The following is a 12,080-nucleotide window of genomic DNA, read 5'->3' on the forward strand; positions in this document are numbered from 1 at the left end:
GTGCATGCGAGAACAGGTGCCTGAAACCTCAGCCAATCAGGAAAAGCCTCATCCTTGTGATTCCCCAGGCTGACACTAATGAATGAGGTGGCCAGTGAGCTGGGAGGGAGCTGAAAAGACTGAGCCCGGTCAAGCTGGGGGTCTCAGAGCCTGAGTTAGAGGAAACTGAGAGCCAGTCCAGGAATCTGGGGCATGGACAAGTACCAATGCTGTCAGGGAGCAAGGGCACGTGGGCATTGGGAGTGATCAGGAAGCTGGGCCTGTGCCCCATGGGCGAGATGCTGATATTCCATGGAGATCAGGGCTTCCATGGGAACCCTGCGGCAAGGGCGATTGGCCTCACCAGTCCTCTGGATACATGTCTCCCAAGGGCAAGCAAGCAAGGGTGGCAACCTTTGTGACCCTTCCCAGGCCTGTGTCTGTGTCATTGACATCTGGCCAAGCATGATGAAGTCCCCCACTTCACAGAAAAGACAGCATTGCAGACCCCGGAGCCTCTCCAGACATGAAAGCACTATTAGCAAGCCACACCAAAGTGCCAACTGCAGACACAGGCCAAACAGACGGAGTGTTCTTGGCCAGAACAGATGGGTCTAAACATTAAGGAGGAGGTGCTGAGAACAACATGTGAGTCAGGGCTCCAGTGGCCCTAACATGTTTGTAAGATAACTCAAGGTGCTGCCATGGCTGGGGCTGCTCTGGAGGACTGTGGTCGGGAAGCAGGCTCTTGGTACCTCTGAGAACCATGACCTCCAAACATCAGTGAGGATGATCAAAGCTGAGAAGACCAGAACATTGTCACCTAAGCCACAGGGCATGTGGGTGGGATTATTCCTGGAGGCCCCTGCAGACTGTTCTTGGGATAGAGAGAAAGGCAGGGAGCAGAAGGTACCAGGGACAGAAAGATGCTCTCTTTCTGGACTGTTCAACTTCACCCGTCATCCTCAGTGGGGAAACAGCCCCTAAGCCTCTCCCAGCATCCGCACAGCCACATCTGCAGAGGCTAGAAGACCTCTGTTTTGGTCACTCCTTGCTGGGTCTCCCTGCAGTCTACTGACCAGTAAGGAGACAGGTCCTCAGGCCCTCCCCCACCCACCCACCGTAGTAAGCTGCTTTATAGCAGGTGCACAGGTTTGATCACCATGCTATTCCTGAAGCTGCTTTTCAGTGACAATGACCATCTTACACAGGAGGAAACTGGGGCTGAGATGGCTGATTGCCAGGAGGGGGAACACAGCAAGGTGAGGCAAGCACCAGAGCTCCCTGCCAGGGTCCTGGACACCCTCACTAGGTTTTAGCCAACTTGGCCCTCCACACTGAGCAGCTATTCTCAGCCCCTAGCCTGGATCCAGCCTCACAGGGCCTCTCAGACACACAATCCTATTAAATCCTCAAGGGAGAAGCAGGTATACCTCAGTGACACCATTCCCCACCCCAGGAGGCAAAAAGTAGCCCCTGGGAGAAAGCACCACATGGATATCTATTATTTTAGATATACCAGGCTTAGGGGTAGCAGTGAGGGGGGTTCACACAAGGTCATGGACGGAACTTGTCCTGCCTAATCATTGTACAGACAGGAAGTCCAGGATGGGCAAGGCCAGAGGCAGTAGCCCGCAAGCCAGAGTGGAGTCTGCCCAGGCAGAAAGGGACACTGGGGCAAAATCCCTGTGATTCATCCTTGTGATGTCAGTCACACAGTTGGGTCCCTAGGGCCTGCTTCGGCCTCCTCTGCCTTCCTTTCCACCTCAGCAATGTCGTGACCACCACACTGATTGACTCTCACTTGCTATGAAGTTGGTTTATGTCCCCTTGGTCCACAGTCACTGGGAACAGTCACAGTGCCAGCCCTGGTGTATCCCAGCCTCTTGGAATCTTTCTGCTCTTGCCATCTTTGTGATAGCTATCCATTAATCAGGGTCTCACCCATTAATCAGGTTGCAAACATATTGTATTTACTCCTCATTGCTCTATACTTGAGCATGAGCAGCAGGAAAACCAAGGACTGAAGGGCAAAGCAGCTGCCCAAGTTTACAACCACTGGGTCCAGCTGTGATGACACTCCCCAGGGAACTTCTGGAAATAGAGGAGGTAGGGTTGGCCTCCCAGAAGAGATAACCCTCTGTCTGGCTCCTTCATTTACCATGATCCCAGATAAGTTCTCCAGAAGGCAAACTCAACCCTAGCCACACCAGTGTCTGAGCACAGTTGAGAAGCGAGCTTGGAAGGTGTCAGCAAAACCCTCCTTCTATGTAGCAGCTGCAAGAGGGGACTCTTGGAACCTAGGACCACTGCTTTCCAGTAGGACGAGACACCAGGCCTCTGGCTACCATGTCCCTAGTTCCCACCTTGTGCACTGGAAATGAGGGACAGGATATTGGGAGGTGGTGGGAGAGTGGAGAGAGTAGCATGGGGGAAGAGGCACAAGAGCACTTTGGTGGCCAGGTTAGAATAGAGACCAAAAGAGCTTCCAACAGTCTCAAGACTCAAGCCTTGGGTTCTCACTGTCTGAGGTGAAGAAGCCACCTGCCTATTCCCCAGCCTGTGTGGTAAGGACCCAGTTGCCTGGTTCCTGGAAGCCCCAGTTGACCATTGCAGCCAACTCACAGCTGTGCCTAAAACTAGCTCGGGGAGCTGGCCAGGGAGAAACTGGTTGATTCCCAGATCACAGTCAGCGCTGACTATGCTAATTAGACACAGGCATGGCCTAAGAGTGCCTGGCAGGCACCAAACTAGCCTCTCCACCACAGGACCTGACAACAACCCCGCTCCCCCCCCCCCCAGACCCTGAGCTAATAGAGGTCATTGAGAGAGATGGGAAAGTGAGTGAAGGTTAGGAGCTCTTGGGTTCAGGGCGCTGAATCAGGCCAGGGCTGTGGGGGCTCTGAATGATAGGTAAAGCCCATAGGATCACTGCATGCATGGGGAAAGAGCTTCAGAGAAAGGGTCCAACAGCAGGTAGACAGCAGAAGAGTGAGCAAAGGGAAGAGAAAGAAACTCCCATAAACTTTGGAGCAGAGGGCCAAGAAGCATCCTCAGAGAGCCTCTGCCTCCAAGTGTGTTCATACCTGGGCCAGGCAGGGGTACCCCAGGGCTTCAAGGACCAAGGATGCTTGCCTCATGGCTAGCAGATCACCCTCTTCTGGTCCATCAGTTGTTAAAAAGCAGCTGTGTCAATGTATTACTTGTATGTCTTAAAGCTCAGTCAGCTGAAAATGGCCATTGTTTCAGCATTGGGGGACAATCATTACAACCTAATTTTAGAACACTTTGGCCACCCTACAAACAAAGCCCATACCCATAAGCCATCATTCATCACTGCCTCCAGTCCTGAAAATTCTCCTCGCCCATGGTCTCCAGGGATTCTCCTGTCCTAGCCAGTCCATGCCAATGGAGACAGGTGTGATACGGTGACAAATTTTCTTGGCTTCCTATGATATTTTCTGAGTTCCTCCTCAAAGTGGCAGTTATCAAAACTTCATCCCTTTATTGCTGAGTAATATTCCATTGTATGAACACACTAGTTTATTCTTCACTCACCAACAAGTGGACATTGCCTTATTTCTGCTTTCCTTCTTGGCTGTTGCAAGCTGCACTACTACAGCCGTTCAAGTACAAGGCTGTGTGTAGACATGTGTTCTCACTGTTCTGTGGATTGCTGAGTCCTATGGTCACTCCACAATCAGCATCTTGAGAAATTTCATGGTCCTTCAAAGTGACTTTGCTCTTGGAGATTAGCACCAATAGCATGAGGTTCCAACTTTTTCTACATCTGTTTTGTTGTTGTTGTTGATTTGGTTACAGCCATCCCAGTGGCTGTCAAGGGGCATCTTGGGGTGGGTATTTTTTCTGGATTTGCATCTGCCAGATTACTGGAGATGTTTTCATTTCCTCACTTGATTATTGGCCACATGCGTATCTTTTTGGAGAGTTCTATATCTTGATCCTTTTCCCCTTTTTAACCTGGGCTTTTGTTATATTGTTTAGTCATAATTTATTCATGTGTTCTGAAGATAGCAGGTTTAGAGTTTGGATTTGCCATTCTAGGAATTGCCTTGCCTCTGTCTTAATGGTGTCATTTGCCAGATACGAGTTTCTCATTTTGATGTCATCCCATTTTTGCTTCGCCACTTGTGTTCAGTATCTCTAAGAAGCTCTTGCCATATCTGAGAACATGAAGAGGTCATTCAGAGTTTTAGCTCTCAAATAAAGGTCTTTAGTCCTTTATGAGTCTCTGTGTGTGTGTGTGTGTTATGAAGTCCAACTTCATGCTTTACTTGCCAATGTCCAGTGGTCCCATTACCACTTGATGAAAAGACTACACCTCCCCCTCTCACACTGCTGGCAGCCTTCTTAAGAACAGCACTCTTGGCCCTAAGTGTAGGGCTGCATTTCTGCACCCCTCTCGCTTCTAGTCCATCTACCTGTCTGTCTCTTCCATGCCATGTCCCATGGTTATGCAACTGCAGCTTGGTGGTGACTTTGGAAATCCTGAAATTACTCTCCTTTAAGGGTGCTTGGGGTGCTCTGAGCCTCTGACCCCAAATAAATTTTATGGTCAACTAAGCAAGGTGCAAGTATAACCACTTTTTCTCACTTGAAAACTATTTTTTCCTCTAAGTCTTCTGATGTTTTAAGAGAGGCTGAGAATTAGTATATATGTTCATTTAAATATAAGCCCCTGTGCTTGCTTCGGCAGCATATCTACTAAAATTGGAACAATACAAAGATTAGTATGGCCGACAGACAAATTCGTGAAACATTCCATATTTTTATCCTGAAGAATAAAAATCAAGCTGGAGGAATCACAATTCCAGACCTCAAGACATACTGCAGGGCAGTGGTCATCAAAACAGTCTGGTACTGGTACATAAACAGACAAGATCAATGGAACAGAATAGAAACCTCAGAAGGGAACCCATACATGTGTAGCCAACTAATCTTTGACAAGAGAACTGAAAATAATCCAAGCAAAAAGCCTGGTCTCTTCAATAAATGCTGTTAGAACAATCGGCTAGCAGCCTGCAGAGGTAAGAAGCAAAATGGCCACCTGCCACCTTATACAAAAATCAGCTCCAGATGGATAGAAGACCTAAATCTGCACCCAGAAACCATCAAACCAATAGAGGAAAACATACAAAGCACTCTCCAAAATATTGAAATAGAGAAAGACTTCTTAGAAAAGTCACCAAAAGCACAGGTAATCAAAACCAAAATAAACAAATGAGACTATATCAAACCAAGAAGCTTCTGTACAGCACAGGAAATGATCAACAAAGTGAAGAAGCAACCAGCAGCTTGGAAGAGAAATCTGCACACTACAAAACCAACAGGGGACTAATATCCAGTATTTAAAGAGAGCTTCAGAAACTCAATGACAGCAAAACAAATAATCCTGTAAAGAAATGGGTGAAGAAAATGAACAGACATTTTTAAAAAGAACAAATTCAAATGGCTAATAGACATAGGAAAAAATGCTCAGGCTCCCTAGCTGTCAAGGAAATACAAATGAAAGCCACATTAAGGTTCCACCTAACTCCAGTGAGATTGGCCTACCTACATTCAGAACCCTACTAACAATGCTGGTGACAAGGATGTAGGAAGAAAGGCACCCTCCTTCACTGCGGGTGGGAGTATAAGCTAGTACAATTGTTATGAAGTCAGAATGGAGAGTGTTAGCAGAATTTAAAAAATGATCTGCTGTATGACCCAGCTATCCCACTTCTGGGAATATATCATGCATATGAAAAAAGGATCTGTAATCCTATATTTACAGCAGCACAACCTACAATATCAAAGACATGGAAACAACCCAGATGCTTGTCAAAAGAGGAGTGGATAAAGAAACTATGGAACATTTACTCCATGGAATACTTCTCACCCATTTAAAAGAACCAAATGGTCCCAACAAGAAACCATTATGCTCAGTGAAACAAGTCAATTCCAAAAGAACAAATATCATATGTTCTTTCTGATATAAGGCAATCTTCATGCAAAACACAAAACCAATAGCCATTTCAATACTGCTTTTTGTTTTTATTCTCATTTCTTCAAATTTTTTTTCTTTTCTTATTAATTTCTTCACTGACTCATAGGTCAAACAGCAGCATCATTTTTTTTCAAAAAGGTTTTTTATTTTCTCTTTCATTTCTTCAGCAACACATTAGTCATTCATGTTATTTAACTCCATGTTATAAATTTTCTATTTTTCTTTCTGTTGTTGATTTTGTTTTATGGTTTTTCATTTAAGGGGATGTATAGCAACTGTGTAATAGAGTCTATCATATTCAGCTGTGAAGATACAATGCAATATGCATCTCTACTTCCAAATCAAAGATGGACTCCCAATGAAACCGTTGAATGTATCTTGACAATAGGATGCTGGGCTGTCTGCCATTGTCCAACCTATAATATCAGGATACACTTAAATAGCCAAATGATGGGCTTATGACTATACTATTGCAATGATAAAGGGAAAAATAGGGAATTGGGAGGGGAGAAATCTGGGGAGGGGAAAGGGAAATCCCAGAACCTATGGAACTGTATCATCAAATAATAAAGTAAATAAATTTTTAAAAATATAATAAACATAAGATCCTGATATGAAAGCCCTACTCAGGCCAAAGGAATCCAAGCGGAAGGGGCAGATCTCGGGTCACCAGTGTCCAACCCCAGTTCTATACCAAAGCCTGGAATTCACAAATGGAGGTCTAAGGTGCCAAAGATGGACGGCTGATTTCCCATGGAAGGTCCCAGAGCTGTGGCAATGACATCAGGACCTATTAGTTTGCTTGTGAGACCATGCTTCCCTGACTTCCCTCCTCCAATGCTCCCCTCCAAGCAGAGCAGGCAGCAAACACTACATGCAGTGCTGGGGGAGATCTGGAGTCAGAAACAGCCCAGCTCCCTCGCAGGCCAAAGATGCTGGGCTGCCAGCATCCAGACAGCTCCCTTGGCCTCAGGGCCCAGATGCTGCCATTGTCCATCATTCCCCTAGACAGCCCTACCTAGTGCTTCCCTGAGGCACAGATGCTTGGTCCAGAAAGAGAGCTCTCTCTCCCCAAGCTTCTCGTGCCTCCAGGATGAAGACCCTGGGTGGATCCGCTGCCCTGCTCCCTCCTGTCACCAGTCCACCGGGAAGGACAGAAAGAAATAGCAGTCACAGCCAGGAAGCCTGCTGCCTCCATGCAGTAAGTAATTTAGAGCAGGTACAGTCAGAGAAGAGAATTTGTCAGATTGAGTGCTGGGCTTATGTGCATCCTAGGGACCAGGGCACAGGCTCCGGGGACTGCTGGCTGCAGCCTTGCTCCCGCAATTAAGATGATAGCATCGAAGCCACACTAATCCTCACGGCCATAAACATTGTCACCATGCTCCTTCCGGGCAGGGCCAATCCAGCAGTCAGCTGCTCAGAATTTTCTCAGGCTGCCTTCTTTCCTTTTTTTTTTTTTTAAGACAGCAATGCCAGCTCTAATTTTACTGCAAGGTGGCAGATTTTCATTTGAGACTCTCTGAAAAGATTGATTCACTGGAGTGTAAAAAAACAAGGAGGGAGAAAGAACACACATACACTCACACACTCACACACATGCAGCCACCCCCGGAGGACTCCATCTCCCTTCCTGAATCAGTTCTAAGAAATCAAATCTTACAGCACAGTGATTTTCAAGGATGTTTCTCTAAATAGTTTTCTTTATAGTCACTGGCATGCAGATTCAGAGAATCTTACCAGGGCACCCTGAGAAGGGCTCCTTGAAGTCCCCTGGGCTCAACCCTTGCCTCTGACCCCCCTGCAACTTCAGAGCTGCAGATGCAAAGCGCCAATGAGCAAGAGGTTTGTTGATACTCCGTTAACAGTGGCTAAGCTGGGCTGGGCACGCAGGAGCAGAAAGCAGAGTGTTGCCCATCCCACACACCCTCCCACAGGGCTGCATCATGGGGCAGGATGCTGAGGACTGTACCAGGAGAGACCGAGGGTCAGGGATGCCTAGAGCACGTACTATCCTACTTTCCTGGGAGCAGGAAAGGGAGTGGGGAGGAGCAAGGAAAGCAGGGAAGGACAGCTGCAGCGAATGGGGAAGGAGGAACAGTGGGAGAGGCAGACAGGCCAGAGCAGCCCAGGTGTCCTGGCTCTCCCCCTATGTACCTGTCCCATGAGCATCTGTTAGCCCTAGAGGCATGATGGCAGGGTAACTCAGGGTGCTGGGGGCTATGCTGTGATCCCAGAGCAGGTGAAGCAGAGATGAGGGAGAAGGAGCCACCAGGAGAAGCTGCCACCGCCTCCTCCAGCCACTGTGCCTCACCCTGAGGACGAAGCCAGGCCCTGTGAGCTGGGTGTATCCCTGCAGCAATCAGTCCTGGGGACAGTGACACAAAGAGACCCTGGTCACACCATTCAAAAATCTCCCCGTAACCCTATCCACTCCAGGGAGCCCAACCACTCAACCCCCAGCCCTGAGCTCAGTCTGTGTCCTCCAGGAAGCCTGCAGGAACCCCAGGACCCTGTTTTCTCCAACACGGGTCTTCCTGGTGCCCTCCATGGCCCGTTCCAAAGACCACAGAGCAAGGCCCATGTCTGGCCAGTGACCATCACCCAGTTCTGCATGCACAGCTACAGGGGAAGGCAGCATGGGTTCTTCCTGCCTAGAATGGGCCTGTGTGATTTATTGACATCACAGTAAGCTGTATGCCAGGCCCCAAGCTGAATGCTGTGTGTGCCCCCAGTGAACAGAATACCAGACCTAATCTCAGAAACTCACTACCCAGCAAGTGATGATAGAGTCCACTGTACCAACCCTGACAACCTAGGGGCTTCCTGGAGGAAGTGGCACATATGTTGCAAGCTAGTTTAGCAGGTTTAACAAGATTTAGTCAAATGGAGAGAGAGGAGAAAGAAAGAGAGCGTTCTGAAAACACTGTGCCCACTTTTTATGCCTGCTGTGCACCAAATACCGAACATCAGAGTGAACAGGGACACACAGAGCTGGGTCAAGAGGCTGATGGAGCATGAGTGATTCCTGCCACCCTGAAATCCAGGTGTGTGTAAAGAAAAGGTCCAGAATAGGAGATAGGGCTGAAGTGCAGGTGAAGACGGGAGTGCCAGGAAACTGAAATTCAGCCAAGGGACTAGTGCTGTAGTGTAGTGGGTAGAGCCACTGCCTGTCATACCAGCATCCCCCATGGACAGCAGTTCGAGTCCTATCAAAAGCTCCCTGCTAATGCAGCTGGGAAAGCAGCAGAAGATAGGTCAAGTCTCTAGGCCCCTGCCACCACGTATGAGGCCCAGATGAAGCTCCTGGCTTCAGACTGGCTGTGACAATTAACATCAGACAAAGAGTTTACAGTGCCTCGAGTGATCACATCACTTCAGCATCAGTCACTACAGGTAACAGCAGAGCATTCTCCAACACGGTGTGGATGAAATAAATTGAGGCTCAGAAGGGTGAGGCCAGGTTACCCAACGTCATCCAGCCACAAGACTGATATCTGATATCAAATTCAGACCCTGTGAGCCCAAGGGAAGCACTGGCTCACCTCCCTGTGGCCCCGACACTTGCCCAGCACCACCTCCCAGTTTGCTATATGTGTGGTTATACAGAGCAGATCCCAGGACCAGGCCTGCTGCTCATAGGGATGTCTGCCCCATCCCAGCACCTTACTCTCCAGCTGCACCCTGGAGCAGGCCTGCTGGGGCACGGGTTTCCATGCTAATGGCCCATCAAGTTCTTCCTCTCAACACATCCCAGCTGTGACCCACGGGGACCAGGGTTTAGGAGCTGCGGCTGGCAGAACGTAGGCTTGGGAAAGGGCCATCTCCATCACAGACAAAAGCGTGTTTGCACGGCACCGTCTCAAGGGGCTCTCATCTCTCCGGTCACCCACCGGAGTGTGTGTTTCTCGTCAAGTGATTCTGTCTCAATCGGCAGTTCAATTGGCCCAAATTACATTATGTATGCAAATTTCCATCTGCAGAGCAGCATGGCTCGGACCTCGCTCGCCTGTCTGAGCTGCTGACCTGGTCCCTGCCTCAGCAGGCTGCAGGAGGGGCCCGCCTGGCATCAGGAGGAGGAAAAGAGGGCTTGGGTTTCATGAGCCACTGAGCTTTGCTGTCGGCAGGGACACGGCTGAGGGGGGAATCCAACCCAGCTCCAGGCCCCAGCACCACCTCAATCATCAGTTTTCATGGTCAAGGGAAACAATGTGTAAGAAAGCGCTACATAAGCTGGAGCCAGGTTCACGGCTGAGCTCCAAGCCCAGATCTATCAGTTACCTGCTGTGTGGCCTCAGGCAGCCTGTTCAACCCCGTTCAGCCTTGTTTTTCCTTTCTGTCAAATGGGAATAAAACACTAAGGGGGGAAATCAGTGGAACAGGGACGGGCCCTGCACTCACTGTCATTATCATCTCCATTGTTATTGACTTTGTCACACAGGTGCAGCGTTTCCACATCAAGATTACGTTGGATCTGCTCAGTTCAGTCCTGGGAGAGCTGAAAAGGACCCCATATGGTACTAGTTCATATCCCAGCTGCTTCATTTCCCTTCCAGCTCCCTGTATGTCACCTGGGAAAGCAATTGAGGTTGGCCCAAGGCCTTGAGACCCTGCACCCATGTGGGAGACCCAGAAATTCCTGGCTCCTGGCTTAGCATCAGCTCAGCCCCGGCCATTGAAGTCACTTGGGGAATAGGCCAGTGGATGGAAGATCTTTCTCTCTGTATCTCCTTCTTTAGATAAGCCTGCCTTTCCAATAAAAATGAATAAATCTTTTTTAAAAAGTCTGTCAGGCTGGGTGGGCATTTGGCACAGTAACTGAGATGCCACCCCAAGGCTGTGTAACCTCTGGCATTTTCTGGAAACTTTCTTGGCCACCAACACTCCCCCTTCACATGTTTGCATGATAATTGTTGGAGAATAAAATGAGAGACTACCTGCCTGTAGCCAAGCACATGCGCACAGCAGGGCCTCCTGCTGCCTGGCCAGAACTTACGCCCCTGGCACACAGGGACAGGGACTGCCTGCAGGGACATGAGTTCATCTGCACTTTTGGTGAAGTTGAGGGTGTTGTTCCACATGCTGGCAGGTCAGGCATTCACTCAACAAACATCAACTCTAGCCTCAGGCCGAGCAGGTGCTCAAAAAGCACAGATACTGTGGTAGCATGAGCAGAGCTGGACCAAGGGAATCTCTGATGGGAAAGGCAGTAGGGGAAACTCCCTGAGGAGGCAGTGTTGCATCCTGACCTTGCATAATAATTGGAATTGGAAGGAAGACAGTAATGCAGGAAGAAGGAGCAGTGCCCACAGGGTGGGGGTCTTGGGATGCTCTCCGAGGAAGCCCCAAACAGAGGCTTACTGCAGACTACCAGGGCAACTACAGGTACTCGAACCACAGCAGCAATCTGCTTCTACTCCTGTCCCTAATACTCCGAGGGTAGGCGCAGGTCCACCTGGGTCCCCAGAATCGCCCTAGTGCCAGCCACCTGCTGTCCAGTTGTGGAATCCAACCTCATTTGTTGCTCAACAGCTGGTACACAGCACCTGCTGGGTACTGGGCCCTTCTGCAGGTGCTGAAGTTACATACTGCCAACCATGACCCATGGGCTCGTGGGTGGCAATCCTGCAGGCCTGGTCTGCCCTCTCAAACCCTCTCTTTCAGCATGATACAACCCAGATCTGCAGAACTCCAACTCTTCAAGGTGGGAGAGGGGCCCTCATCCCAAGTCCCCCTCTCTCTGAACCAGGAAAAATGAGTTATGGGGCACAAGCATGCATGGAAAATGGAATTCACAGATCCAGTTGGTAGGAGCAGGCATTGGGCCCGGAGATGAAGATACCCAGGTTCCCCAGCAGCAGGTCTTGGTCCAGTCTCCAGCTCTGGTCCCTCACTCCAGCTTCCTGCCAATACAGAGCCTGGGAGGTGGTGGGGATGGCTCAAGCAGCAGTGTTCCTGAACACTAGATGGGAGAGCTGCATTGAGAGCCCAGCTCCTGGCTGCGCCCCAAATACAGCAGGCATTTGGAAAGTGGACCAAAAGATTTGTTCTTTCTCCCTTTGTCATTAAACATTTTTCCCCCTAAGGAAAGATG

General features: G+C 49.2%; 1 pseudogene; it reads left to right on the forward strand.

The window, feature by feature from the left end:
* Positions 1 to 4,680: 4,680 nt before the first annotated feature.
* On the forward strand, positions 4,681 to 4,771 carry LOC121153543 (annotated as a pseudogene).
* The last annotated feature ends 7,309 nt before the right edge of the window (positions 4,772 to 12,080 follow it).

The sequence above is a fragment of the Ochotona curzoniae genome, unplaced genomic scaffold, assembly GCF_017591425.1.
Source record: "Ochotona curzoniae isolate NIBS_2020 unplaced genomic scaffold, NIBS_Ocur_1.0 contig_2692, whole genome shotgun sequence".
In the NCBI taxonomy this organism is placed as follows: Eukaryota; Metazoa; Chordata; class Mammalia; order Lagomorpha; family Ochotonidae; genus Ochotona; species Ochotona curzoniae.